This window comes from Danio rerio, chromosome 5, assembly GCF_049306965.1.
Source record: "Danio rerio strain Tuebingen ecotype United States chromosome 5, GRCz12tu, whole genome shotgun sequence".
NCBI lineage: Eukaryota > Metazoa > Chordata > Actinopteri > Cypriniformes > Danionidae > Danio > Danio rerio.
Genome location: NC_133180.1, coordinates 10,385,370 through 10,413,350, shown reverse-complemented (window position 1 = coordinate 10,413,350; position 27,981 = coordinate 10,385,370). Strand labels below are relative to the sequence as shown.

The window sequence follows — 27,981 nt, the reverse complement described above, 5'->3', positions numbered from 1 at the left end:
GTGTCTGGGTCAAAAAAAAATGAAAATCCTAGTTTGTGTCTGCATCCAAATAAATGTTCAAAGGGATTTTGTGTTGCATATTACATGCAAGTGCAATGCACTTTAATGATTAAAATAGTTCTTTAGTGAAAATAAAATCTCAAAATTTGGGTTGAAATATTCATTATACCCAATATATTTATGTTGTTAAAACAAAACAACATACTTATTCTGAATTGCACTTAAACAATGTACACAAGAAAAAGTGATCATAAATTATAGAATGAAATGGGTAAAACTAGAGGTCAATAACAAATTTTAATTAAAGCTGCAAGCAGCGATGATAGGGACCTCGCACCCGGGCTCACCGCCGCCCGGTGGCCTCAGGATGACAGAAATCAGTGAACAATAATATCTTAAGCTGATATATATAAAAAACTTGAGAAAATCACAGATTTATGCCAAACTTTCTTCTGTCAGTAGGTGGCGCTAGGACTGTGACTCAATATTGCAATGTAGATTTGTTCAGGAGATAAATTTAATCAACCATGTGAAGTTTCAGGCTGATTGGACATTGTGTGGTTAAGTTATAAGGACTTCCTGTTTCATGGCGAAGCGTTGAGGTTTGTCATGCCACCACATACACGCCCCTCTGCGAAAACTCTAGATCTTCATATTATATCATCGCTTGAGCTTTCAGATACACAACCAACCAAATTTGGTGCTGATATGAAAACATTTGTGGAATGAGTTTATTACTTTGTAAATCATGACATTTTCTGTGGCCAGCAGGTGGCGCTGTAACTGTATCTGGATATCGGCATGTAAACTTGTTCTGGTCTGGACTTATATTAAACGTGAATTTTGAGGCAGATCTGATAATGCATGCCTGAGTTATAATGACTTCCGGTTTTGTGGCGAATCGTTAAAGTTTGCGAGGCCGCCACGGACACGCCCATCGACAAAACCTCTAAAGCTTCGCAATTTAACATCGACAAGGCCTTTAGATAACAAAACCCAATTTTGGTGTCGATAGCATAAAATCCCTAGGAGGAGTTTGTTAAGATACAAAGCCTGGAAATGGCAAAAATGCCACTTATTTGCCGCAGGAAGTTAAAAATATCCGACTTCCTGTGGGGTTTGAGTTATGGCTCCAAGAGACTTTTTCGTATGTTTTGGCATGTTTGAGGTGTGTGCCAATTTTCGTGCATGTGCATGATTCGTAGATCAGGGGCTCGTCCGTTTAATTTTTATAGGTGGCGCTGTCGAGTCATTTTGCCATGCCCACTTCATTATTGTTATGAGGATGTGTTCAAGAGATGACGTTTATCAACCATGTGAAGTTTCAGGCAGAGCTGACATTGTGTGCTTGAGTTATAAGGACTTCCTGTTCCATGGCGAAGCTTTGAGGTTTGTCATGCTGCCACGGACACGCCCCTCTGCGAAAACTCTAGATCTTCACAATATATCATCGCTAGGGCTTTCGGATAAAACAACCCAAATTTGGTGCTGATACGAAAAAATTTGTGGGAGGAGTTTGTTATGATGTAAAACATGTCATTTCCTGTGGCCAGCAGGTGGCGCTATAACTGTATCTGGATATCGGCATGTAAACGTTTTCAGGTCAGGGCTCTTATCAAACGTGTGAATTTTGAGGCAGATCGGATAATGCATGCCTGAGTTATAACGACTTCCTCTTTTGTGGCGAATCGTCAAAGTTTGCGAGGCCGCCACGGACACGCCCATCGACGAAAACTCTAAAGCTTCGCAATTTAACATCGCCAAGGCCTTTAGATGACAAAACCCCATTTTGGTGTCGATCGGATAAAATCCCTAGGAGGAGTTCGTTAAAATACAACGCCTGGAAATGGCAAAAATGCCACTTTTTCGTCGCAGGAAGTCAAAAATATCCAACTTCCTGTTGGGTTTGAGATATGGCTCCAAGAGACTTTTTTGTATGTTTTGGCATGTTTGAGGTGTGGGCCAATTTTCGTGCATGTGCGTGATTCGTGGATCGGGGGCTTGTCCGTTTAATTTTTCTAGGTGGCGCTGTCGAGTCATTTTGCCACGCCCACTTCCGAAGACCATAAAAAACGTAAATTTTCGCCACTTCTGAGGTGTGTGCAAAGTTGCGTGAGTTTTCGGGCATGTTTAGCCCCTCAAAATCGCGATTCATTGGAGAGAAGAATAATAATAATAATAAACGGAGCAATTCCAATAGGGCCTTGCACCGTTCGGTGCTCGGTCCCTAATAACTTTAACGATATTTGACACTGAATGCTAATTTAGTGGGTGTGATTTTTATTTTTTATTGTGCTGGAAAAAATTAAGATTTAAAGTAAATAAATGAAGATGAATTAGGACACATTCTAATGTACATTTAAAAACAAAACTACTTTAAAGTTATGCTACACATTTAACAAGTGTTTGTCTTTAGCGCAGGCCAGGAAAGTTCATCATGAATGATAATAAAATATTTCTTAAATGTTGATTTGAAAATTCAGCACATCTTTCTTACTGATTCATTTATAGTCTAGTCAGCCCAAACATGTTTATTTATGGAACTTGCTCTAAGAAAGAGGAATTTGCTTGATTTAAACCAGGTCAGAAGTGTGAAGCGGGATCTTCCACGAAATATATGATACCTCAGTCATCGACTTCACTCTGTTTGGCTGTTTCTCTGTTTTTTTTAGAGCAGAAATGGAATGGAGATGGTCTGCATGTACTGGTGTTTTGATTGACAGCTGGAAGGAGGCCACATCTGAATGCTTCACTGGAGAGCTTTGAGCGAACGGTAAATTTACCTCATTGCACTCTCATATTTGGGGTCAGCGTGGGGTAAATGAATAATCTTCTAAGTAGGACTGTGCGATTTTTGAGAAAATATCTAGTTGCGACTTTATTTATTTATTTTTTTGACAGATATTGCGGTTTTGATTTGCGATTTAATTTTGTAAACAAACTTCAGCTCAATAATCTGTATTGTAGCTTCGTACTGCTAGAATGCAATGAGTGTTAGTTAAAAAGGAACTGAAAAGATATCAACTAACTTAAACATTTATTACATTTTTTTTTAAATATTCATAAATGAAACACTAATTTTTCTCTAGAGCAAACAGTAAACACAAATATAATGACCTTGCCTTTCTGTAAACATGTTGAACTCAAATTAGGGAGATAGTGTAGCTTATTATACAAAAAAATTATAATTATAAAAATACAGCACACTCAGCAAACTAACATGGCTGATAAGAGCCTTTGTGTAGCTTAAACTTGTCTAAAACAAAATAATAATCACAGATGCACACAAAATATCATGACATTAAACGTACAGCTGTGGGACTCCAAAATGGCTAAAATTGGTGTGAGACGGAAGTGTATATCTCCTATCCTGCATGTAGATGGGGTTTTTTTAATTCCCTTTTTGGTCACTGCATTAAAAGGCAGCATGTCTTAAGTGAGGTAGTGCGTTATGGCATTAGTTATCTCCTGGGCAGGGTTGCACCAGCTGTTTGTAAGTTCTTTCTTAAACTGAGAGGTAAAGTCTACACTAGGGGTTTTGTAACTACTAGCTAGTTTGTAACTAAATTTGTTATTATGTTCTTAAAACCAGTTAAACTCTGCGCACCCGGTACCAGGTCTGTGACGTCATCGATTTTTGCATTAAGATTTAAAGGGCTAGCATTGCACCACTCCCCCTTAAGTGGTTTTGTTTAAAAGTGTAGAATCTATATTTTATGCACATATGCATCACTTTGGTTTTTATCCTACTGTACAAAAGTTATTTACACTTAAATACACAGTATTTTGGATACCCGAGCTGGGTATTGAACTTTAGTCATTTTTAAATGGTTCATATATGACAGATGTACAAGTAATAGCTCAAATGAAAGCTCTTGCTGGTGCTCATACGGTTCTAGCGTTCTTTTTACTGCGTTATATTCACATATCAAACAGTTGTTGAATGAATTGCGGTGTTTCCATGGTGCAGAAGTGAAAACAACACATTTATGATCAATAAGCAGCCCCAGATAGCACAGACAGCTGTCATCTCTTACCTTATGCTGTGCCCTTCAGGGCCATTTTTCCTCTGTTTTTGAGGTGATGTGCAAATGTAATCCTATATACAATACAATAACTTTTGCATAGATTATGGTAGAGACATTTTTCTTTTTCCCTATAATTACAGACATGTTCAGGAACCACCAAAATTAATTACAGCAAGCTAGACCACACCGAACCTAAAAAATACACTTTCAAATTTAAGTTTATAAAAAAAAATGAAGTTTTTCCATTTTTTTTATTTTTATTTTTTTTAACAAAAACTTTCTTCCTTTCCCACTGCTGTTACAATTTCTAGCCAAGAATTATTGGTTATTCTTATGATCATGCATGGACTGATCATAAAGATGTCTGTACAGTCGTACTGTTTCAGTCAAAACCTCCTCAAAGTGTTTCATATTCAACTCATATCAAATGTGGCTCCATGTTTACTGTTTGCTCGAGTCTTAAAAAAAAATCATGCGCTCCACCAGCTGAACTCATGTCGCGCGCTCCCAAAGTGAAGCTCCGCAAACACAGCGATGACATCACATTCGCCGCGCGCCCTCAAACAAACTAGCGGACGTGTCGAGTATAAACCAGGCTTAAGACTCAACATTGCATATCTTGTGTGTGTCTTTTAAGAATGCGCACATTGTGTTATCGATGCTAAAATTATATATTGTGTGTGAATAATTAACAACAGAATTTTCATTCAGCAATTTGCTTGACTTCTGTTTTCAGAGACGGGTGTCCTCGCCATCATGAAGCTGAACGAGAGGAGTGTGGCACACTATGCCACATGCAACTCTCCTCCAGACAAGACTGGCTTCCTCTTTAAGAAAGGTGAGCGAAACACGGCGTACCATCGCCGCTGGTGTATTCTGAAGGGCAACATGCTGTTCTACTTCGAGGAGCGCGAAAGTCGAGAGCCGATTGGTGTCATCGTTCTGGAAGGCTGTACGGTGGAGCTCTGCGAATCTGAATCCGAAGAGTTCGCATTTGCCATTAAATTCGAATGTGCCAAAGCGAGAGTCTATAAAATGGCGGCGGAAAACCAGGCTGCTATGGAATCATGGGTAAAGGCTCTGTCGCGGGCCAGTTTTGATTACATGCGGCTGGTGGTGAAAGAGCTAGAGAGGCAGCTGGAGGAAGTACAAGAAGAAGCGCGGTCTTCACAAGCCAAAAGCAAGACCAAGAAAAACCAGACGGGACTCAGAATTTCCTCCGCATCTGTACAGAGCGCCTCCATTACGGGGCCTTGCCAAGAAGGCTTGTCCAATAGAGAAAATGGGGTTTCTTGGAGCAAACCTTCCAGTGTGGCCAATGGTTTAAGTGAGGGTTGTGCTTGGGATAGAGACTGTAACGTGAGGGCCGATGGAGTTAAACCTCCTCCAATTCCTCCACGAAGAAAAACCAACGGCGGATCACTAGAGAGCCCTGTTTCTCCTGGGACAGGCTGCTTTTCTAAACTACATGACTGGTATGGAAAAGAGGTGGCAGAACTGAGAGTGGAGTGGCTGCAGAGTCAGTGAATGAAGGCAAATCTCAAAATATACACCAAAATATAAGTGTGTATTTTGACGTTAAAGGTCAAAATCATCTGAAAAACGTGATTGAGATGATAATTTGTTTTATTACTGATTTTTTTATTATAACTTTTTTTTATTAAAGTGATAGTTTACACCAGTGCTTAATTTGTTAATGAATAATTCCCGTAACAAAACCAGGAAATAAAAGTTACCATAACTGACGTCCAGCACACAGTTTCAGTTTTCCCGGAACAGGACGACATTTAACGTTAATAGCACAAAAAAAGCACCACATTTCTGAACGGCCTTTAATTATTTTGTGCCATATAACGTTATAGGTCAGTCATGGATAATAAAAACATGTAGCTACAAACCTAAATCGTATAAACAATCACCATTTACTTCACTATTATGTGCCAAATTTAAATGTGTCTCTCAGTTTGAGGCCTCGTTTACACGAATGCGTTTTAGTTTTAAAGTTTAGCTATGGTTACGTCTTCCGTACACTCTACCCCGGAGTTTTCGAGCCCTGAAAACAGCTTTTTGAAAACGCTAAAGGGGCTGTTTTCATTTTAAAACGCTGCATGCTCTGTGTCAGTGTGGATGGGGGAAAATGGAGACTTCTGAAAAAGATTGGGGCTTTTTCCTGAATATTAAGAAAATTTGCACAAATTTAAGTTTTACTTCCTCTCCTTAAGTTCAGACTTTGCAAGTTTGATATGGAAAACAAACTCCCGAGCACACGTCGGGTAACTCTTCAAAGGGAACAGTGTACTTTATAACCTCATTCACATCACCCTGGCTACGCTGTTTCACTATCTTAACGATAAAATGAAAACACAATATAAGGAACTGCCTATTTTCATTTTGATATTAACAACTTAACAGACTTAACTAAAAATGTTGAGGCGTCGTGTGGCTACATATTTATATGACCGTCATCTTCACTGTATGCATATTTATAACAAAACTGAGCCTAAAACACAACTGCCTCCTTTCATTTTCTTTGAACAATATGAAACTCACCCTGTCTCCTTTGCTAAATATTATATTATTTAGTTTTAATAACCAATAATGGCCTTTATAAAAGTATAATGTACAATAAATTAATACAATATAGGAAATAAAGGCAAGCAATCAGCCAAGTATGCAGAATCAGTATACGCGGTTACATAAATTAGCTTAATAACTTACCTTTGCGCTCAGCCAAAACACATTACCTGAGAACAACTGTTAGATTCAAAAGACTGAAGAGTCGTTAGATAGAGACCAGATTAATTAAATATCAGATTTGACAATTATAGTGAGATGAAATCCAGCAGAAGATCCTTAATGACCTGTCCGACATGCGCTGCTCCCACCCCGGGAGGTGTGCTCAAAGCACCCACTGATTGCCTAGAGCTCAGACATCCGCATACACCGCAGCGCATGCCGAAGTGTGTGTAGTCACGTGATGTGCGTTTCAGCGGTATAGTATGGATGGAGATCTGTTCAGAAACACTAGGTAAAACGCCAGTGTGAACGTGGATCGTTTTCATTTTAAAACATTGTTTTAAAACTAAAATGTACTAGTGTAAATGGGGCCTAATCTTCAAGAATGCTTTGCTTCTGTCTCCTGCTATCCTGATCCATCCGCGCAGTTTCATCTTCTCAAGATCTCATTTGATTAGACTCATTATCAGATTTACTCATGGTTTAAAAAGAAAAAATTAAAATATGCTTGACTGCCTCGTTGCTGTTTTGAAAATACAAATATTATTTAGGCAGGCCACTATGCCATTATTCATTTTCGCTGCTCACTGTGTGTGAAACAATCACCAACCAATGAGAGTAATTGTAAACATAAGAAAGCCGATTGGCTGAAAATTTTGTTGAGGACCAATAGTTAAACATGACTTTTGTTTTATCTTTTGTGTGGTGACTACCGTCATGTGCGCACACACATCCACACAGCCTTGCATTCATTCACATTCTCTCTCTCTCTCTCTCTCTCTCTCTCTCTCTCTCTCTCTCTCTCTCTCTCTTTCTCTTTCTCTCTCTCTCTCTCTCTCTCTCTCTCTCTTTCTCACACACACATGTAGGTATTCACTACACACAAGTTAGTGATGGCTGGATCCATTAAATCCAAATATGGATCCAAATATCTCACATTTTCCGGAACAGAATCTGGCTCAAATTAAGCACTGGTTTACACTAAAATAAAAGTTTACTTAGGGGTTCCAAATCTGTATGAGTTGGGTTTTTTAAACACAAAAAGAAGATGATATGAAAACATGTTGAATTTTGGATCATTTAAATCCATAGCAGGAAATAACACTATGGAAGTCTGTGGATTGAAAGTTTTACCAATTTACATCCATGAAAGCTCACGAATTTACATTCATGGTAGAAAAAAAAATACTATAAAAGTCTATGGATTTTCAGTGTTCTTCACAATATCTTCTATTGTGTTCAACAGAAGAAACTCAAACAGGTTTGTAACAAGTGGAGCAAGAGTAAACGATGACACAATTTTCATTTTTTAGGTGTCCTATCCCTTTAAATAAGACCAAGGCATTTTTAAAGGAACATTTTAAAGGTTGTTTATTTTTAACCTCATGTCGTTCCAAATCTGTGTAGGAAACACCAAAATATGTGTGTGTATTTTGATGTTAAAGGTCAAATCCATTTTTGGAATTGGATTTGAATGATCATTTGTTTATTACTGATTTTTTTTTTTTTAAATATTTTTTATTATTATTATTATTATTATTAAAGTGATATTTTACACTAAAATGAAAATTTACATAGGGGTTCCCAACCTGTTTGAGTAAGGGTACTTTTTTTTTTTTTTTTTTTTTTTACAAAAAAAGAGAATAATTTTAAAAACATGTTGGATACTTTTTTCCCCATCGTAGAAAAATACTATGGAAGTCTATGGATTTCCAACATTCTTCACAATATCTTCTTTTGTGTCCAACAGATGAAACTAGCTTGTAAACAATGACACAATTTTCATTTTTTTTTTTTTATTTGATGTACTATGGCTTTAAATATGACAAGCACATTTTTAAAGAATGTTCTGTCTTTTATTTTGCTCAACCTCATGTCGTTCCAAACCCGTGTAAGAAAATAGTCTATAATTTTCTTTTAATTTTTAAGCAAATTACTATTTTTTTTAATTCAGTGAGCATAAAATATTGTCTATATGAACCAATAAAAAGAAAAAACATGCATTTATTGTTTACATATATCATTACTAAAAAATGAATGGCATGTTTAGGGTGAACTACTGTAAATGTATCATTAAATCAGTTTTAAATGGATTCATTAAAACAGAATTAATTAATTAATTGATCCACAGGAATTAAGTTTTGGAAAAGGCTCATTTTACAGCTCCCCTAGTGGCTAACACATTGTTGCATAGTACGGCAGCAAAGTTCCTTGTTTATTACGCCAGAATCAGAGTATATTTCCTAGCCTTATCAGCCTAGAAAACAGTAACTTTTTATACACGATGTAACTACAAAAGAGTCAAGCTTTAAAGATGAAAATTTTCAAATTGTTTTTATTTTTTGAGTGAGATGCTAATGGTCTAATCCGATTCAATGATTTATGCTAAGCTAAGCTAAAAGTGCTCTCTTCAGACCTGGGGATCGACTGAATGGTTCAACAATGGTAAAACTCAACTGTTTAACTCAAGGGGAGCTATGCACTGAGCCTATTTTCAATGGATTTATAGCTTGTGTAAATGCTTATTTAAAAACAGACGTTTTCAGATTTCATGTAAAACACTGTTTGATCATTCTTTTTCTTTTTTTAGAAAGATGCTAATGGTCTAATCCAATTCAATTATGTATGCTAAGCTAAGCTGAAAGTGCTCCCGCTAGACCCAGAGATTGGCCTAATGGATTCAAAAATGGTAAAACTCAGCTGTTTAACTCAAGGGGAGCTAGGCATTTAGCCTGTTTCCAATTTTTTTATAGATCATGTAAATGCTATTTTTAATGGTAAACAAATTGTATGTGATCCTATAATCATCAATCATACGGTGGCAGACACTGAAAATGATCCTCGGCTGGCCAACCACAGTGGCTTCAGATTTCATATAAAACACGGTGTTTGACACTATTTTTTGAGGAAATGCTAATGGTCTAATCCGATTTAATCATGTATGCTAAGCTAAGCTAAAAGTGCTCCCGCCAGACCCAGAGATTGGCCTAATGGATTTAAAAATGGTAAAACTCAGCTGTTTAACTCAAGGGGAGCTAGGCATTTAGCCTGTTTTCAATTTATTTATAGCTCATGTAAATGCTTTTTCAAAACAAACATGGTAAACAAATTTTGTGTGATCCTCTAATTTTCATTCATGCGGTGACAGACACTAAAAAAGATCCTTGGCCAACAGCAGTACCTTCAGCTTTCAAATAAAACACTGTGTTTGATACTCATTTATTTTTTAGGAAGACGCTAACGGTCTTATCCGATTCAATTATGTATGCTAGACTAAGCTAAAAGTTCTTCTGCCGGTGTCAGAGATTGGCTGATTGGATTCAAATATTGGAAAAATCAAGTGGAGGTATACAATGAGCCTATATCCGATTTATGTATAGCTCAAGTAAATACTTTTTTAATGGTAAACAAATTGTATGTGATCTTCTAATCATCAATAATGAAGTGAAACTATCCTCCACTGACGCATAATGCTAATGGTCTAATCTGATTCAATGATCTATGCTAAGCTAAGCTAAAAGTGCTTCCGCCAGACTCTGAGATTGGCTGAATGGATTCAAAAATGGTAAAACTCAACTGTTTACCTCTAGGGTAGCTGTATAATGAACCTATTTCCACAAACAATGGAGCGTTCCTTTAATGTGAAAAAGATAATTCAGGACATTTAGCCAAACTTCTGCATTTTTGTTCATGGAAACAGAAATGTGATACGGGTTTGGAACGGCATGACAATGAGTAAATGATGATGCTGTTTTCTTTTTTAGATGAACTATTCCTATAACAGGGGTGTCCAAACTCGGTCCTGGAGGGCCGGTGTCCTACATATTTTAATTTCAACCCCAATTAAACACACCTGAACCAGCTAAGCAAGCTCTTTCTAGGTATACTAGAAACTTCCATGCAGGTGTATTGAAGCAAGTTGGAGCTAAACTATTCAGGACAACGGCCCTCCAGAACCAAGTTTGAACACCCCTGTCCTATAACATTTCGCACTTAGTTTTTATGTTGAGATTTTTCTACAATCTCATGCTGAAGTGACTTCTTATTTCTTTTTTATTATACTTTTTTCTTTTCCTTTTTTTAAATTGAGGTCTTGCACAAGTTACAGCAATGCGAATTTGGTCTGATCAAAAAGGAAAAGCGGTACATTGTCTTTGTTTTTATAATCAAAACACGTTGAATGTTAAAATATTACAGTGCCAAAGCTGGTCTATGGCCATTAGTAATCATGTTCAGTGTAATGTAGCAACAAAATATTGAGAAACAGCACAAAATGTTAGACATGCCAGATTAATAGTTAACCAGAACAGTGATTTCACTGCAGACGTCTTGGCGTGTTGTATTTTAGTAGATCTGCACAATCAAATCTGCCAAAAACTTAATTGCCAAAATGATTTCTAGCTCTAGCATATGTAATATTGTCTCAGACACTTTGTAACTAGCCAGCTAATATAGAATAATCATTGGATGATGGATTATTTTTTTTATATAAGCATCTCAAATTTACTGTTATTCATTTAAAGGCTAAGCTTCGCTAATCATATATCATCATGCTTGCCAGTAAGCATGTCAGTGCTTATCCTTGCCTTATAAAACTGACCAATTATTAACGTCATACTGTGACCAACATGTAATGCATTTTAAAATATATACACATTTATTTATAGCTCATGTAAATGCTTTTTTTTAATGGTACAAGTTGTGTGCAATCCTATAATCATCATTCATGCAGTGGCTAAAAACGAACCGTCGGCTGGCCAACCGCAGTGCCTTCAGATTTCACAGAAAACACTGTGTTTGATTCTGCGGTATACACCAGCAATCAAAATATGAATGTGCTTATGACCGGGTACTGATGTTCACAATGATGCAATAAACAACTTTGGATGTTTGGTCAAAATCGCAATCATGTGGACTATTTCATTTGAAGGAAACAATCATATAAGATGTTTTCATTAAATCAAATAAAGATGAGAAACCTTATAAAAATGTGTGTTTTGTTGATTTATCAACATGTGGAGCTTAATTCTCACCACAAGATGGCTCCTCGTCACCGTTTCGTGAAGACTGAAGATTCATTCATTAATCCTCGTGTCATTAAGGTGCGGTGAAATACCGCGGTAAAGTTAGTTTTACTTTCGACATTCACTAGACATTCGATTTTCAAATCAATTAAACTCTTTGTTCCTGTTATACTTTGGGCCAAAAATAGGTCAGATAGGCATAAACATGTGCCCTTTATGTTGCACAAGGCTTAATTTCTCGATTAAAAAAAAATAAAAAATTACCATAAAAACGAATTAAACAATTCAACCATATGGAATTATACAATAAGACTAGCACCAGAATATTCAGAAAAACATCCTGCATATTGCACAAGACTCGGTTTTTTGAATTAGCACTCTATTTATTTTATAATATTTTTTAAATATCTTTTAATGTAAAAATTGCAAAATTCAATTAAACTCTGACACCATTTGAAATAAAATATTCAAATCAACTGTACAATTGTCTAAATATTATTCTCTATGATGCACAAGCTTTGTTTTTTACAGTTATGCCTTTGTTGATTTTATATACAGTATTGAATCCATATTTTCAGTATATCGAATATACTGTAAATCTCTTAATGAATTAAACTCTGACACCTCTTGAAATTAAATATTCAAATCAACTGTACAATTGTCTAAATATTATTGTGAATGATGCACAAGCTTTGCTTTTTTACAGTTATGCCTTTATTGATTTTATATACAGTAATAAATCCATATTTTATGTATATCGAATATACAGTAAATCTCTTAATGAATTAAACTCTCACACCAGTTGAGATAAAATATTCAAATTAACTGTACAATTGTCTAAATATTATTCTGAATGATGCACAAGCTTTGTTTTTTACAGTTATGCCTTTATTGATTTTATATACAGTAATAAATCCATATTTTTAGTATATCGAATATACTGTAAATCTCTTAATGAATTAAACTCAGACACCATTTGACATATAATATTCAAATCAACTGTACAATTGTCTAAATATTATTCTGAATGATGCACAAGCTTTTTTTTTACAGTTATGCCTTTGTTGATTTTATATACAGTAATAAATCCATATTTTATGTATATTGAATACACTGTAAACCCCTAAATGAATTAAACTCTGACACCATTTGAGATAAAATTTTCAAATCAACTGTAAAATTGTCTAAATATTATTGTCTTTCATGCACAAGCTTTTTTTTTTACAGTTATGCCTTTATTGATTTTATATACAGTAATAAATCCATATTTTCAGTATATCGAATATACTGTAAATCTCTTAATGAATTAAACTCAGACACCATTTGACATATAATATTCAAATCAACTGTACAATTGTCTAAATATTATTCTGAATGATGCACAAGCTTTGTTTTTTACAGTTATGCCTTTATTGATTTTATATACAGTAATAAATACATTTTTTTAGTATTTCGAATATAATGTAATTCTTTTAATGAATTAAACTCTGACACCATTTGAAATACAATATTCAAATCAACTGCACAATTATCTAAATATTATTCTCTATGATGCACAAGCTTTGTTTTTTACAGTTATGCCTTTATTGATTTTATATACAGTATTGAATCCATCTTTTCAGTATATCGAATATACTGTAAATCTCTTAATGAATTAAACTCTGACACCATTTGAAATTAATTATTCAAATCCACTGTACAATTGTCTAAATATTATTGTGAATGATGCACAAGCTTTGTTTTTTAGAGTTATACCTTTATTGATTTTATATACAGTAATAAATCCATATTTTTAGTATATCGAATATACTGTAATTCTCTTAATGAATTAAACTCTGACACGATTTGAGATAAAATATTCAAATCCACTGTACAATTGTCTAAATATTATTCTGAATGATGCACAAGCTTTGTTTTTTACAGTTATGACTTTATTGATTTTATATAAAGTAATGAATCCATATTTTTAGTATATCGAATATACAGTAAATCTCTTAATGAATTAAACTCTGACAACATTTGAAATACAATATTCAAATCAACTGCACAATTATCTAAATATTATTCTCTATGATGCACAAGCTTTGTTTTTTACAGTTATGCCTTTATTGATTTTATATACAGTATTGAATCCATATTTTCAGCATATCGAATATACTGTAAATCTCTTAATGAATTAAACTCTCACACCATTTGACATATAATATTCAAATCAACTGTACAATTGTCTAAATATTATTGTCTTTCATGCACAAGCTTTGTTTTTTAGAGTTATACCTTTATTGATTTTATATACAGTAATAAATCCATATTTTTAGTATATCGAAAACACTGTAATTCTCTTAATGAATTAAACTCTGACACCATTTGACATATAATATTCAAATCAACTGTACAATCGTCTAAATATTATTGTGAATGATGCACAAGCTTTGTTTTTTACGGTTATGCCTTTGTTGATTTTATATACAGTAATAAATCCATATTTTTTTAGTATTTTGAATACACTGTAAACCCCTAAATGAATTAAACTCTGACACCATTTGAGATAAAATATTCAAATCAACTGTACATTTGTCTAAATATTATTGTCTTTAATGCACAAGCTTTGTTTTTTACAGTTATGCCTTTGTTGATTTTATATACAGTATTGAATCCATATTTTTTTAGTATATCGAAAACACTGTAATTCTCTTAATGAATTAAACTCTGACACCATTTGAGATAAAATTTTCAAATCAACTGTACAATTGTCTAAATATTATTCTCTATGATGCACAAGCTTTGTTTTTTACAGTTATACCTTTATTGATTTTATATACAGTAATAAATCCATATTTTTAGTATATCGAATATACAGTAAATCTCTTAATGAATTAAACTCTGACACCATTTGAGATAAAATATTTAAATTGGCTCAACATATTACTAAATATTATCCTCTATGATGCACAAGCTTTGTTTTTTACAGTTATGCATTTGTTGATTGTATATACAGTAATAAAACAATATTTTCAGTATTTCAATGTAAACACTTACATGATTTTTTTTACAGTAATGCCCTTTGTTGATTTTATATCAACACTGAATATATATTTTTAGCATATCGGATACAATGTAAATACTTAAACGAATCCTCTATGATGCACAAATTTAGTTTTTTACAGTTGCAAAAGAGCAACCCAGCCCAGTTGTCCCCCCCAGATCTGAGGGTTACAGTGGGAGTAAATCCACCGCCTTCGGGCTCACGGACATCTCACTCGTCAGTGCGCTCCATCCAAGCTTCAAACAAGAGAAGCGCTTTGTCCTCCCGGATGGTCGCCCTCTCACTCGATGACACAGAGGACCAGATGTCCATCATTGCACTGAACCCGCTTCCTCTCTCCGGGATGGTGAGCACGGCGCAAGATCCAGAAGCGCATATGCTGACCGTGCTTTCCCGGGTTGCTTCGGCCATGTGTCTGAAGACTGTTTATTCCCCAGCCTTGTGGCCAGACTGACTAGATGGGTGCTACATGGAGGATACTAAAAGGCCAGACCTTCTAAGCCTCCCGTCCCCTTCTTCCCGGAAGTGCACAATAGGCTCATGCTGTCTTGGACGGCATCTTTCTCTGCCGATCTGCGTGCGGCTTCGCCACTCCTCACCACCTGACGGAGCAGCCAGGGGGTACGAGACGATCCCCCGGATCGAGCGCACCATTGTGGTCAATTTATGTTATGGTTATTTGCCTCTCTCAGGACCAGAGCCTACACAGCCGCGGACCAGGCTGCTTTCGCTTTCTGTACCGCAACAGACTCTGCTTTGCCTACCACCAAGTCAGCTGCGTGTGCCCTAGGAAGGACGATGGCCCCATAAGTGGTCCTGAAACGCCACCTCTGGCTAAACCTAGCAGATATGTGCAATCTTGACAAAGTTCACTTTCTTAACTCGCCTATATGCCAGGCTGGCCTGTTCAGCGATACCGTTGCTGAATTCACCTAGAAGTTCACGGCAGTGAAGGAGCAGTCAGATGCGATGGGCAGAGCCATCTATTAGTAAGACCGTAAGACCACTCCCCCAGCCGAACCATCCACATCCACCACTCCTTGCCGAGGGCGCCTGCCTGCGGCTTCCAGACCAGCTCTGCCACCTCCGTCTGCGCCTCTGGCCAAGCGGCAGCGCCAAGCACCTTGCAGACGTCCAGCACCCCCGCCCCAGGGCACCATTTATTCCAGTAAACAGACCACGAAGCGTCCCTGAGACGGGCCATCCGGAGAAGAGGGAACTTGCTCTTTCCCCGGCGGAGGGCCGGGCTCCACATCAAATAACATCAAAGGCGTTTTTCAACAACCAAAAACTCAAAGAAAGAGCATTTTCCTCTTCCCCGGATGTGACAGCCCGAACACTGCTAGTCGGAGACTCTATGCCTTCCAGCTCACAGGATCAGTGCATCAATAGCCAATAGCTCGTGGAGTGCAGGAGAACGATCTCTTTTCTCCCACACTCTCAGCCCCTCCTCCGAAGTCCGAATATCTCGCCTCCTGCTCTCCTTTGGGACCCCAGCGCTGCCTGGTTGACCCCATCCACTCTGTGCTGCCCAACCGCTGGTACGCCAACGATCATGCGGATGGTCACCCTCAGCCCTTAGAGGGACACACGTTCCTTCAGGCCGGATTGCCTCTAGGACAGGAGTCCAGGCATATCGTTGTCTCGACGAGTCTTCTGGAGTCATACGCGGCTGAAATCGATGCGTACTGTTTATATCCTGGGCGAGCTCAAGCCCAGGTTGACCTGTTTGCTTCGTTTGAGAATGCCCATTGCCTATTGGTTCTTTTTTCCTGACCGAGGACTCTTTCGGCACGGATGCACTGGCCCACAGCTGACCTCAGGGCATGCGCAAATATGCATTTCCCCCAATGAGCATGGTCGCGCAGTTTCTGTGCAGGGTCAGAGGGGACAAGGAGCAGGTCTTGTTAGTTGCGCCTCTCTGGCCCAACCGGACCTGCATATCAGAACTCTCCCTCCTTGCGACGGCCCCTCCCTGGCAGATCCCTGTGAGAGAAGATCTTTAATCTCAGGGACAGGGCACCCTCGCCCAGATCTATTAAACCTCCACCTGTGGTCCTTAGACACCGCAAGTAAGGCTAAGGTAACCTGCCGATTGTGGTGGTTAACACCATCACTCAGGCTAGAGCACCCTCTACGAGGCATGCCTACGCCCTGAAGTGGAGTCTATTCACTGGATGGTGCGCTTCTCACCGAGAAGACCCCTGAACTTGCCAGATCAGCGTTGTGCTTTCTTTTCTTCAGGTTAGTCCTGAAGTGGAGGCTGTTGCCCTTTACACTGAAGGTTTACGTGGCATCATGACGCATTGGATGGCAGCACTGTGGGAAGACATAACCTCATCATCCGGTTCCTCAGAGGCGCGAGGCAATTAAATCTACCCCACCCCCTTTCATGCCCTCTTGGGATCTTGCTGTAGTGCTACGCAGAGATCCGTTCAAACCACTCAATTCAGTATCTTTGAGATTTCTGTCCTTGAAAACAGCTCTGCAGGTCATGTTGACATCGATTAAGAGGGTTGGGGACCTGGAGGCATTTTCGGTCAGTGACTTGTGCCTGGAATTCGGGTCGACCCACTATCATGTGGTACCTCTCTAACAGGCATCTGTAGAGCTGTGGGCTGGGCGACACCACATACATTTGCAAGTTTTATAATCTTAGAGTGTAGCCGATTTTCCTCAAGGGTGTTGGGAAACCCTAATGAATGAAGTTAGGTGTTGTAACATGCTTGCTGCGCCTTTCTCTCTAACACAGAGATACGTGAGCTTTCTCGCTTCGTCAGTTGAGTTCCCCACTTGGCGAACCCTGCAGAGTTCCTACGAGGCTTCCAGCACCTGACTCAGTGGAGGAGTCATGTGTTGGCCCGTTACATTGTTTGTATGCACCTTGGTCATCCCGCTATCTGGGTATAGATGCCTGCTATGTGCCTACCCCATATGCTCACTCAGCCACAATGTAGTCCCCCCCTCTAGGCAAGCTTATGTCTTCCCACCCTGCTAACCATCTTTTCGTATGCGTACTCCCCCTTTTTACGGCTAGTCTATATGCTTTTTTGCCACCAGGTCTCCCCATTCGGGCAGCAGGTGGCTTCCACAGTGTTCTTTCTATCGGGACTGCATGCTTTCCGAACTTACTGTCATATTAAAAATTTCTAGAATTAACTAGGTGTATTTTTACGACTCCCTGAAATATATATCTAAACCAGGAACAGGTAAGTAAGGGCAAGGAGACATGCTGGAAGGCTGCACCTCTGGTCTTGCAGGTGTGCTTACGCTGCAGCTTGGCATGCCCCTCACCAGACACATGGTAAGGTTCTTTCGTTATGGCGTCTTCCATAGATTTCCCCATAGTCAAAGTTTCCACATAGCACTGAATTTCCTCTCTTAATAATAATATTAGGACAATTTTAGAGTTAATTTGTATACTTTATCTCAAATGGTGTAAGAGTTTAATTCATTTAAGTGTTCACAGTGTATCCGATATTCTAAAAATATGGATTCAGTACTGTAAATAAAATCAACAAAGGCGTAACTGTAAAAAACAAAACTTGTGCATCATAGACAATAATATTTAGACAATTTTACAGGCAATTTGAATATTTTATTTCAAATGGTGTGAGAGTTTAAATCATCAAGAGTTTACAGTATATTTGAAATACTGAAAATATGGATTCATTACTGTAAATAAAATCAACAAAGACATAACTGTAAAAAACAAAGCTTGTGCATGAAAGACAATAATAATTAGACAATTGCACAGTTGATTTGAATATTTTATCTCAAATGGTGTCAGAGTTTAATTCATTAAGAGAATTACAGTATATTTGATTTACTAAAAATATGGATTTATTACTGTATATAAAATCAATAAAGGAATAACTGTAAAAAACAAAGCTTGTGCATCATAGAGAATAATATTTAGACAATTGTACAGTTGATTTAAATATTATATTTCAAATAGTGTCAGAGTTTAATTCATTTAGGGGTTTACAGTGTATTCAATATACTGAAAAAATGGATTTATTACTGTATATAAAATCAACAAAGGCATGACTGTAAAAAACAAAGCTTGTGCATCATTCACAATAATATTTAGACAATTTTACAGTTGATTTGAATATTATATGTCAAATGGTGTCAGAGTTTAATTCATTAAGAGAATTACAGTATATTCGATATACTAAAAATATGGATTTATTACTGTATATAAAATCAATAAAGGCATAACTGTAAAAAACAAGGCTTGTGCATCATTCACAATAATATTTAGACAATTGTACAGTGGATTTGAATAATTAATTTCAAATGGTGTCAGAGTTTAATTCATTAAGAGATTTACAGTATATTCGATATACTGAAAAGATGGATTCAATACTGTATATAAAATCAATAAAGGCATAACTGTAAAAAACAAAGCTTGTGCATCATAGAGAATAATATTTAGATAATTGTGCAGTTGATTTTAATATTGTATTTCAAATGGTGTCAGAGTTTAATTCATTAAAAGAATTACATTATATTCGAAATACTAAAAAAATGTATTTATTACTGTATATAAAATCAATAAAGGCATAACTGTAAAAAACAAAGCTTGTGCATCATTCAGAATAATATTTAGACAATTGTACTGTTGATTTGAATATTTTATGTCAAATAGTGTCTGAGTTTAATTCATTAAGAGAATTACAGTATATTCGATATACTAAAAATATGGATTTATTACTGTATATAAAATCAATAAAGGCATAACTGTAAAAAACAAAGCTTGTGCATGAAAGACATAATATTTAGACAATTGTACAGTTGATTTGAATATTATATGTCAAATGGTGTCTGAGTTTAATTCATTAAGAGATTTACAGTATATTCGATATACTGAAAATATGGATTTATTACTGTATATAAAATCAATAAAGGCATAACTGTAAAAAAAAAAGCTTGTGCATGAAAGACAATAATATTTAGACAATTTTACAGTTGATTTGAAAATTTTATCTCAAATGGTGTCAGAGTTTAATTCATTTAGGGGTTTACAGTGTATTCAATATACTGAAAATATGGATTCAATACTGTATATAAAATCAACAAAGGCATAACTGTAAAAAAAAAGCTTGTGCATCATTCAGAATAATATTTAGACAATTGTACAGTTGATTTGAATATTATATGTCAAATGGTGTCTGAGTTTAATTCATTAAGAGATTTACAGTATATTCGATATACTGAAAATATGGATTTATTACTGTATATAAAATCAATAAAGGCATAACTGTAAAAAACAAAGCTTGTGCATCATTCGGAATAATATTTAGACAATTGTACAGTTAATTTGAATATTTTATCTCAACTGGTGTGAGAGTTTAATTCATTAAGAGATTTACTGTATATTCGATATACATAAAATATGGATTTATTACTGTATATAAAATCAATAAAGGCATAACTGTAAAAAAGCAAAGCTTGTGCATCATTCACAATAATATTTAGACAATTGTACAGTTGATTTGAATATTTAATTTCAAGAGGTGTCAGAGTTTAATTCATTAAGAGATTTACAGTATATTCGATATACTGAAAATATGGATTCAATACTGTATATAAAATCAACAAAGGCATAACTGTAAAAAACAAAGCTTGTGCATCATAGAGAATAATATTTAGACAATTGTACAGTTGATTTGAATATTTTATTTCAAATGGTGTCAGAGTTTAATTGAATTTTGCAATTTTTACATTAAAAGATATTTAAAAAATATTATAAAATAAATAGAGTGCTAATTCAAAAAACCGAGTCTTGTGCAATATGCAGGATGTTTTTCTGAATATTCTGGTGCTAGTCTTATTGTATAATTCCATATGGTTGAATTGTTTAATTCATTTTTATGGTAATTTTTTATTTTTTTTTAATCGAGAAATTAAGCCTTGTGCAACATAAAGGGCACATGTTTATGCCTATCTGACCTATTTTTGGCCCAAAGTATAACAGGAACAAAGAGTTTAATTGATTTGAAAATCGAATGTCTAATGAATGTCGAAAGTAAAACTAACTTTACCGCGGTTATAGAAATGCGAATTTTACTTTATGTACAGGTTATGTGGATTAAATTTATGTAATATACGCGTTATAAAAAATAAATAACTAATACTTTCTATACTTTAAAATATATATACGCCGTTCGCGGTATTTTCAAAGACATTAACGTAAACATGAAGTTTATAACGGACGACGAAAGAGGGTTTTTTTCGACACTGAAGATGTTGTTCACTTATAACACAACTCATGTAATATCTCGACTAGTGACACTTTTAATGAAATCCACAAGTTCAAACTACAAAATTTACCACGTGAAGCCACAGAGAGAGCTGAACTTGTGTGTATTTTAAAATAAAAGTCCCAAAGCGGGTGTGTAAAAGGCTACGTCAGAGAGACGTCACGTGTTATTTTTCATTTCTTTTATGCGTTTTTGTTTTACAGTTTATAAATGATATACATGTAATTTAATCGAGCGGCTAATAATAATTCATACAATACGTCTTCATAATTGTTATTAATATTATTATTTTATGAATAAGAACACATTACATTGACCAAAGGAAACAGCTAAAGCATCATCAATATTGTTTATCTCAGACTATATATCTAAAATCAATATCCACAAAAGTAAACACAAATAATTAAATTAATAATAAACTGAATTTTACAATGCAATGATAAATCTACATACTACATTCATTCATTTTACTTCAGCTTAGTTTCTATTTCAGAGGTCGCCACAGAATGAACCACCCTACATACAACACCATTAAAAAAACATCAAAATACAAATATGTATGCCAATACTTCCAATATTAAAAGCAGTATTTAATGTCATTTTATGTGGTTAATTGAGCAGCTAATAATAATTCCTACAAGTGAACTTCTATATTTTTTGTATTTATTAACATTTTATTAATAACAGACACATTACATTGACCAAAAGTAACAGCAAATATATCATTATCATCCTTCTTTATGTCAGACTCTATATCTAAAGTCATTATCCACAAAAGTAAACAAATAATTTATTTAAAGTATGAATAAATTTAAAAATACAGTCATGAATCTACATGCTACATTAATTTCTCTTCCGCTAAAACTCTATTTCAGAGGTCGCCACAGTGGAATGAACCGCCCGACATAAAACATCAACAACATACAAATATGTATTCCAATACTTTCAATAAAAGAAGCAGTATTTAATGTCATTTTATGTGGAATCACTTAAAACAATAGCAAATTATAATGTAATTATAATATAACAAAAAATTATGTATTTCAGATATAGAAACCTTCCATTCATCTATGAATAATGAAAGTAAAATATATCACGGTTTCCACAAAAAATAAGTACATATTAAAAAATATGTGTTAACTATTTTAAAAATATAAAAATTATCCTGTGACTTTACATAGATACATTATTGATTAAATACACAACTACAATACTAGTTTTAATTAGAAAAATGTTTGAAACTGAAGCCAATATTACTAGTTTTTCATATGTTGTTTTTATAAATGCAAATACATACATTCCTGCCTGATGAACAGATACAAAAACATGCCATTTCTCATTTGCATGCAGTTTACAATATCATTATCATTATTATTACTATTATTATTATTATTATTATTATTATTATTATTAAATTACTAATATCATTACTAATATTATCACCATCATTATGCATAATATAAATTCAGCATAATATAAAGTAAATGCACTCTTTCATAGTCACTTAACCTAATCCAGCTAATGAAAAGCACATCTGGCACAAACTAATTTGCATACAGGCTCATTTCTCATTTGCATGCAGTTTACCTGGTCTTATTATTATTATTACTATTAAAATCACCATCAGGGGTGGATTTAGGGATTTGGGGGCCCTAAGCAGTTCCACCTATGAGGCCCAAAAGTCCTAAAATTCACTCGTTCTACTTTTATTTCCTTTTTTATTTATTTAGCTTTGTTTTTATATCACTCAAACTTCTTCTCTTCGTTTTATCTTAATGCAATCTCTACATTTTAAATGATGTAAATTTTATAAAATTGAGTGCTGGACTGCTCCATGATTTGTGCAGATAATAATAAAATAAATAAGATTTTATTTTAGAACTTGATTATTACATACCATTGCATTATTATATTAATATTACATTTTATTTTTATATTACATGATATTTAATTGCTTTAAAACATCATTATATTTAGTTTATAGATATCATTTATACTTCTAGATATTTATTGGGGGCCCCCACATTTCCTGGGGCCCTAAGCGGCCGCTTACCTCGCTCATTGGTTAAATTCGCCCCTGATCACCATCATTATAAATAACATAAATACACCATAACAAAGTAAATGTAATATTTTAAAGTCGCTTAACTTAATCCTGATAACAAAAAAGCACATCTGGCACAAACTAATTTGCATACAAGCTCATTTCTCATTTGCATGCAGTTTACCTGGTCTTATTATTATTATTATTATTACTATTAAAATCACCATCAGGGGTGGGTTTAGGGATTTGGGGGCCTTAAGCAATTCCAGCCATGAGGCCCAAAAGTCCTAAAATGCACCTTTTCTACTTTTACTTTATTTTTTATTTATTTACTTGTTTTTATATCACTCAAACTTCTTTTCTATGTTTAATCTTAATGCAATCTCTACATTTTAAATGACGATTTTAAACTAAATTAAAAAGAAATGGCTAAATTTGACTGCTGGACTGCTCCATGATTGGGGACAAATTTGTGCAGATGTAATAATATTTTACTTTATAATACTATTATTACATTGCATTATTATATTAATATTACACTTATTTTATATTACATAATATTTAATTGCTTTAAATTTGTATTTGTTTGACTCTCATCATACAAAATATGACAGAAAACAACATTTTATTTAGTTTATAGATATCATTTATACTTCTAGATATTTATTGGGGGCCCCCACATTTCCTGGGGCCCTAAGCGGCCGCTTACCTCGCTCATTGGTTAAATTCGCCCCTGATCACCATCGTTATAAATAATATAAATACACCATAACAAAGTAAATGTAATCTTTTAAAGTCGCTTAACTTAATCCTGATAACAAAAAAGCACATCTGGCACAAACTAATTTGCATACAAGCTCATTTCTCATTTGCATGCAGTTAACCTGGTCTTATTATTATTATTATTATTATTACTATTAAAATCACCATCAGGGGTGGGTTTAGGGATTTGGGGGCCTTAAGCAATTCCAGCCATGAGGCCCAAAAGTCCTAAAATGCACCTTTTCTACTTTTACTTTATTTTTTATTTATTTACTTGTTTTTATATCACTCAAACTTCTTTTCTATGTTTAATCTTAATGCAATCTCTACATTTTAAATGACGATTTTAAACTAAATTAAAAAGAAATTGCTAAATTTGACTGCTGGACTGCTCCATGATCGGGGACAAATTTGTGCAGATGTAATAATATTTTACTTTATAATACTATTATTACATTACATAACATTGCATTATTATATTAATATTACATTTTATTTTATATTACATAATATTTAATTGCTTTAAAATTGTATTTGTTTGACTCTCATCATACAAAATATGATAGAAAACAACATTTTTATTTAGTTTATAGGTATAATTTATACTTCTAGATATTTATTGGGGGCCCCCACATTTCCTGGGGCCCTAAGCGGCCACTTACCTCGCTCATTGGTTAAATCCGCCCCTGATCACCATCATTATAAATAATATAAATACACCATAACAAAGTAAATGTAATCTTTTAAAGTCGCTTAACTTAATCCTGAAAACAAAAAGCACATCTGGCACAAACTAATTTGCATTTCTCGTTTGCATGCAGTTTACCAAGATAAACAGAATGCAAAAACTACATGGCTTCCCTCACGACTGGGGCTTTAATTTTGTAGGAGTATAGGAGACGCTGCTTATTGTCGCAGCGTCCATGAAAAGTTTGTGTGTGATTGTATTCTTTCAAGAATAAGGACAGGACATGCAGGGCGGAACGCTACATTACACATATAGGAAAACATCCAACAGGGTTGTGTGATGGATGCGGAGAGAGAGAGAGAGACAGTAGAACATGTAATCATTAGTTGCTATAAATACACAGAGGAAAGAAATATGTTGATTAATGATCTACAGATAAATGATGAACAAATAACACTGAAAGGATTTTTAAAAGAAATGGTTAATACAATTCTTAAAAAGAACTCAGTTAATACATATGATATAGAATGTCTAAATATATTTATTTAATTTACTTAACTAATTATTATTTTATTTATAATATAAAAATATAAATATATAAAAATATAAAATATTAAGCTTTCTCCTCTCTTCTATGTTTTTCTATGTCTCGGCTGTGAAGGACCTGAGCTGTAGATTGGAGGAGCTGAACACGCAGCAACATCGAAGGCTCGGGTTTTGAAGAGTCTATAGGTAAAAAAATAATCTAAATAAATAAATAAATAAATTAATTAATTAATTAATCAATAAAAAGAGTCTCTGATCCATAACGCACAGTAGGTGGCGGTAATGCTCTGTTAAGAATGCGAACCGTCAACAAACACCAGGAAGAAGAAGAAGAAGAAAGTTTGTGTGTGTTTTTTTTCTTCCTGAAAGTTTACGCAGGGCTGTTGCTGCGTGCATCCAACATGAGACAGACAGACAGAACGTCTGGCAGGCAAGTCATATTTAATAATTACCAGAGCACTTTTTTAAGCCGCATGTTAAGCTTGTTTAACTGTATTCAGACACTTGCTGACTATCTGTGACTGCTGTATAATAATCCCGACTCTTTTGCGCCAGAAGTTTGTTGGTCAGCGCAGATGACGCGGAACGTGAGGGTTTCAAACTTTTCTGCTTGTACATTTACAGCTTCATATAAGCCATGCAACTGTACTCTCGGTTAATCTTTCCCTCGTTAAGTTATAATGAACTTGACAGTCGCAAGACAGTTTAAAGGGATCACGCAGTTTCACGGCGCGTGTCTGGCTCGGTCCGAAAGATACGTGAATTACGTACGCATTCTCAGAATTTGCGTCATTTCTAATGGGCAGTTTTTAATAAGGGTCGTTTTTATATGCTTATTTTTAATAATTTATGGTTTAGTAAATAAATACGTGCACGTGCTCGTGAGCTTACGCCTACTTTGAAGTTTCTTAATGGGTTTGAAATTTAAGACAGCGATTACGTAATTTATTTTGTTACACAACATGCGTATGCAGTCTTGTTTAATATCTGTAATAATGTGACGCAAAGTCCTGGGAATTAGGCTTGTGTGCAAATTATCTTGCCAGATGTGCAGTTTCATTATCGGGATTAAGTTGAGGGACTTTGAAAGACTGCGGTTACTTTATATTGTGCTGTATTTATAACGGTAGTGGTAATAATAGTAATAATAATAAGACTACGAGGTAAACTGCATGCAAATGAGAAATGCAAATTAGTTTGTCTCATTTATGCTTTTTATTATCAGGATTAAGTGACTTTGAAAGATTACATTTATTTTATGGTGTATTTATATTATTTATAATGATGGTGATAATAGTAGTAATGATAATAAATAATAATAATAATAATAATAACATGACCAGGTAAACTGCATGCAATTAAGTAATGGGCTTGTATGCAAATTAGCTTTTGCCAGATGTGCTTTTTATTGTCTGGATTAAGTTAAGCAACTTTAAAAGATTACATTTACTTTGTCATGGTGTGTTTATATTATTTTTAACGATGGTGATAATAATATTAATAATCTGACCAGGTAAACTGCATGCAAATGAGCTTGTATGCAAATTAATTTGCGCCAGATGTGCTTTTTATTATCAGGATTAAGCTAAGCAACTTTAAAAGTTTACATTTACCTTGTTATGGTGTATTTATATTATTTATAACGATGGTGATAATATTAGTAGTAATAATAATAATATGACCAGGTAAACTGCAAATAAGTAATGGGCTTGTATGCAAATTAGTTTGTGCCAGATGTGCTTTTCGTTATCAGGATTAAGTTAAGCGGCTTTGAAAGATTACATTTACTTTATATTATGGTGTGTTTATGTTATTAATAACGATAATGGTTATAACAGTAATAATAATAATAATATTAATATGATCAGGTAAACTGCATGCAAATGAGAAATGGCTTGTATGCAAATTAGTGTGTGCCAGATGTGCTTTTCATTAGCTGGATTAAGATAGGGTACCATGAAAGATTACATTTAATTTATGTTATGGTGCACTTATATTATTTATGACGATGGGGGTAATATTAGTAGTGGTAGTAGTAGTAATAATTATAATAATAATTATAATAATAATAATATGACATGGTAAACTGCATGCAAATGAAAAAATGGCAAATTAGTTTGTGCCAGATGTGCTTTTTATTATCTGGAAAGGCTAATTGACCTTAGTTTATGGTGTATTTTAATATTAATAATAACAATAATATAGAAAATTTACTTTGCATGCATTTATGTAAATTTAGTTTTTGTTTTTTAACTATCTGGATCAAGCATCTAGAATGGGTTTTTACTTTACCTTTTGATGTTTTTGATTTTATAATAATAACAATAATAATAATAAACACTAATAATATTAAAACATAATTTGCATGCACATCTGAATATTGCTTGAAACTATATGCAAATGAGTTCATGCCATATGCTTTTTTAATTATCTGGATCAAGCATCAAGAAACTGTGCTCATACTTTAGTTTTTTTGTGTGTTTATGATTTAATAACAATAATAATGATAATATAATAGTTCAAAGTTTACAACATAATTTGCACATACATCTAAAAAAGGCTCAACAGTTTATGCAAATGAGTTTATGCCAGATGTGTGTTTTTAATTATCCAGATCAAGTGTCTAGAAAGTTTTTAGCTTTAGTTTATGATGATGATGATAATAATACTAAATAATAATAATTATATTACAACATAATTTACATTTATGCTATACGTTTATACTAGAAAGTGTTGTCTTATTTTTTATGCTCTGTTTATGATTTTATAGTGATAATAATAATAGATAATGACAATATTGCAACTTAATTTGCATACATGTGAAAAAGGATCAAACAT

General features: G+C 34.5%; 1 protein-coding gene across 3 annotated transcripts in view; it reads left to right on the top strand.

Moving 5' to 3' along the window:
- Positions 1-27,981, top strand: part of sh2b3 (SH2B adaptor protein 3) — a 138,567-nt gene that overhangs the window by 2,908 nt on the left and 107,678 nt on the right. The window contains exons 2-5 of one of the 3 annotated variants that reach the window (XM_017356229.4): positions 2,673-2,773; positions 4,765-4,866; positions 25,259-25,329; positions 25,414-25,573. The gene's annotated coding sequence lies outside the window, so the exon portion shown is untranslated. Of the gene's footprint in view, positions 1-2,672; positions 2,774-4,764; positions 4,867-25,258; positions 25,330-25,413; positions 25,574-27,981 lie in introns of those variants that run through there. The other 2 variants (XM_073951971.1, XM_073951972.1) reach the window with 2 other exon arrangements.